This window comes from Suncus etruscus, chromosome X (assembly GCF_024139225.1).
Source record: "Suncus etruscus isolate mSunEtr1 chromosome X, mSunEtr1.pri.cur, whole genome shotgun sequence".
Lineage (NCBI taxonomy): Eukaryota > Metazoa > Chordata > Mammalia > Eulipotyphla > Soricidae > Suncus > Suncus etruscus.
The window spans coordinates 15,083,091-15,087,395 of NC_064868.1; the positions used below are offsets into that span (position 1 = coordinate 15,083,091).

The window sequence follows — 4,305 nt, forward strand, 5'->3', positions numbered from 1 at the left end:
AGTAAAGAGGGTAGGGCACTTGTCCTATATGTGGCTTACCTGGGTTTGAAATTCTGAGATCCTCCAGTGCAGCCATGAGTGATCCCTGAATATAGAACAAAGAGTAAGACCTGCTAGATGTCCCCCTCCACCAAAAGAAGAAAAGAACTTTGATAAAAAGTCAAAGGAAACATGTTTTCTGGCTCTCATAAAAGATAGTATAAGTAAAGCAGAACCTTAGATCTCAATTTTGAAGAAAAGGCTGAAGGCCAGTCAGTAGCTAAGAAATCTTCAGATTCCAGAAGAAAGAAACTACAGAAATCCAGGAATCCCAGGGTAAAAACAAGCAAAAATAAACAAACAAATCTTGATAGATTCAAGCATCTGAAACAATGTGAAATACAAATGATTTGGAAGAGGAGAGAACACATGCCAGTAACAATACTGACCACCAGATCAACACCATATTCGCTTAAACTTAAACCAGATCACAATCAAACCGAATTGGACTGAACCAAAGGATGATTATCACACTTCTATGAGATTCTTGGATAGGAATAAAATCTCATTCTCCACTGAGTGTAGGATAAGACAAATAATGGGCATTGTGATGAAAGCCTCAGAGAGGTCAAACCACATTAGCCAAACTCGCAAGTGCTATAGGCAATTACTGAAAGCTTCTGGGAAAAATTATTTCACCCAGCCAAAGTGGCAGAGATTTACAGTCAGCTAAACTTTGCTCCTGGCTTCACTGAGTACCTACTCTTTCCGTTGTCCTGATGGTCCTTGTGTGGCTTACATCTATAAAGAGCAGTGCCGTCCTACAACTCCTTTACTTAGAGGATGATTAGTTACTTTCTATTTGGTGCTGAGTCCAAGTTGTCTTCCCATATTCCTAAGTAGAATCAGTGTTCATAGGCATTTGCCCTGTGATGATGAGTGCGTTCTGGAAAATACAGAAACCACAGCCAGATCAAAGAGCTTGTACTTGATCTGGCATGTGAGAGCAAGCACAGATGGTCACCAACATCTTTTACAAGGTGCAAAGAGCTTTCAGTCAGATCACGAGTGAAGTCCCAAGAATAGAAGCAAACTCCACCACTAAAAGTCTTTTTCTTCTTTTTTTGAATAAATCATTCTCTTGACAAAGAATGTATAGAAAGAAATCTCCCTGCAATTAATTCCAATGTTTACATTTTTTTTATTTTACAAAAACTAGATTGTGGAATTTCTATAGATTCCTTTGAAATGTTGCTCCTGGTCCTTGTCTGTGTTTAGATGTGTGGTAGCCCAAGCCACTGTTTGTCTTTTTAAACACCAGTTGAAATACTCTGAACCAACAAACATACCCATAGCCTTGGGGGCCCAGCCAGCAGGGTAGTAGGAGTGGGGGTGAGGGTGGGGCTCCTACACAGCCCCATGATTGTTACTACAATTCAGGAGCCCACATTGTGGACTGTCACGGGTTACCCCCCCCACCCTGATCCCACTCCAAGGGAGCACATCAGTATTTTCAGAAATATGAATGTAAAATACTATAAAATATAGAAACCCATGGCTTTAACAACTGTTAATACATCCCCTGGAATTAACTTCCTGTATAGACCATTAAATTCTTCATATAAAAGTTAAAAAAAATAAATAAAAGCTTTCTTTGTCGATCTCTCTTGACAATCATTGATTATGGGCCCGGAGAGATAGCACAGCGGCGTTTGCCTTGCAAGCAGCCGATCCAGGACCAAAGGTGGTTGGTTCGAATCCCGGTGTCCCATATGGTCCCCCGTGCCTGCCAGGAGCTATTTCTGAGCAGACAGCCAGGAGTAACCCCTGAGCATCGCCGGGTGTGGCCCAAAAACCAAAAAAAAAAAAAAAAAAGACAATCATTGATTATTATAAGATAAAGATTGTTAATGGGGATGGGTAGGGCAAATATTACTGAACTGAATGGGAATTGGAGAAGAACCTTAATAACAGATACCTTGTGTATCTCTTTGAATGTGTATCTCTTTGATCCGAAAGGAGACTTAAATGATCTACTCTCTTGATGCCAATAGAAATCACCAAATTAGGGGTCGGTGAGGTGGCACTAGAGATAAGGTGTCTGCCTTGCAAGCGCTAGCCAAGGAAGGACCGCGGTTCGATCCCCCAACGTCCCACATGGTCCCCCCAAGCCAGGGGCAATTTCTGAGCACTTAGCCAGGAGTAACCCCTGAGCATCAAACAGGTGTGACCTCCCCAAAAAAAAGAACAGAAATCACCAAATTAATAATAGCTTTCAAAATTACAGCAAACTGCATTAGTTTCTTCTTTTCCTACAATACCACAAATATCCCTAAAATGCCGTTGCTATTGGATCTGAAGATAGAAGATGTACTACTAATAGTTTATTACCATACCTTAAAAATAAATCTACTGCTACTTTGCAAGTTCCAATGAAGGTAGGCAGGGATAAAGAGAGGAGTAGGTAAAGGGCTCCATGTGTCTAAATCAATACTTTATGTATAATAATTTATTTGAATTTGAGAACTCTAAGAACAAATTGCCATATCTGTTATATGTTTTTAAATTTTATTTGTTTGGGGGGGCACATCTGAAGGTGCTCAGGGATTACTTTTGGTTTCTTGCACAATAATTCCTCCTGGCAGTGCTTGAGGGACCACATGAGATGGCAGGGGATAGAATGCAGGTCGGCTGCATGTAAGGGCAAGCACTGTAATGACTGTAATATAACTCCAACCCTATCATATATATTTTAAATGATAAAAACAATGATGCTTTACCAAATCTTACAGATTATAGGTTTTTTTTATGTTCCAAATACACACTTAGCCAGTCTTTCTCAGACCACAGCATTTCATACTTAAATTCATTAGTGAATCTAGATCAAAACGGCCTTAGTTGCCTAATGATCACTACCATTTCTCAAGTCAACTTCAGACGTGGGCCCAATTTCTATAATCAGTGTCAGGTCACATGGCATTTTAAAACCATAATTATTTTATTGCATTATCCAAGTCATGAAGCTCCCAAAGGTCAATTCTAAGATCTAACCTCATGAAAATGCCCTAGTGTTTTCAACTCTACGATGACATCATGCCATCAGTTACTGATGTTCCTTTATTGAGGCATGGCCCTCCATAGCTGAATTCCTCAGTATTGATTAGACCAGTAAGTTGGCCCAGATTCAGTAAATGGATTGGGTGACACCCAACAACATTTTCAAGATCTGGAAACCCAACCCTGCTATATTGAGCTGAGTCGTTCCGTTGAAGAGAAAAATCAGTAAGAAACTTCATGTATTTTTTGTATTTGTTTTGTTTTGGGACCACACTCAGTGATTCTCAAATAGTTATTCCTGGCTCTGAACTCAGGAATCACTACTACATCTGAGATGCTGGAAATTAAACCTATATGCAAGACAAGCATCTGATGCAACTGTATTATCCCTCCAGCCCTACAACATATTTTGGGTCATGTCTCCACTAACAATATAGCTATAGATAATATACAATTTGTAAAATCACACTATACGCTGTATCTCCAACCTGAGGTGAACAAATTTAAAGCAGAGTCACTGCACAAAATACTCCAAACCAGGCTGAGTGTGAAACATGGATAATCTTGCAATCTTCTACCTCATATGGAGAGCCAGCTGCCTGCCAGAACAGTTTTTATTGAATACAGAGACCAATCCTAAAGTTATCCTGAGTCTGTCCTGCCAGGTTTACATATTTTTCTTTTTCTTTTTTTTTGTTCCCCAATTCACAATACAGACCAGGCAAAGGGCCTGTGTTGAGGTGTATATGGAGGTGCATTTACTGTACCTCCTCTTTCTATATAATCAGTGTAAAGAACACAGCCTGTAGTAAGAATTGGGAGGTCTTAACTTTTCTTTTGTTTTGATTTTTTAATATATATCTATATCTATATCTATCTATCTATCTATCTATCTATCTATCTATCGATATCTTTCACCAGTGCAACATTCCCATGACCAATATCCCAAGTGTCCTTCCTCCCCACCTATCTCCCCACATATCTTTGTTTTGGCTGAAATCAAGTAGTAAACAAACAGGTACAAAGAAACCATGGGTGATCTTCATTTTGGGTAAAACAAGGTATGATCTAACACAATTATCTAGAAATTGAAACCAAAAGTTTGTCTTCACACCTAATCAGAATCTGCTTGTTTAGAAGCTTAACCTGGATAATGGACTTACCTAAAATTGTTGCACACCAATATTTCCATCCCCAAGATCCTGTTTTAAGTTTTTTGCAACCCCAAGACTGTTAAGTGTCCCCTAAATGTAACCTAATCACCATGAA

General features: G+C 39.3%; 1 non-coding gene across 1 annotated transcript; it reads right to left on the minus strand.

Moving 5' to 3' along the window:
• Positions 1 to 3,727: 3,727 nt before the first annotated feature.
• On the minus strand, positions 3,728 to 3,861 carry LOC125999820 (small nucleolar RNA SNORA51). The gene has a single exon (XR_007492288.1). It is a non-coding gene; the product is annotated as a small nucleolar RNA SNORA51 (small nucleolar RNA).
• Between the last annotated feature and the right edge of the window lie 444 nt (positions 3,862 to 4,305).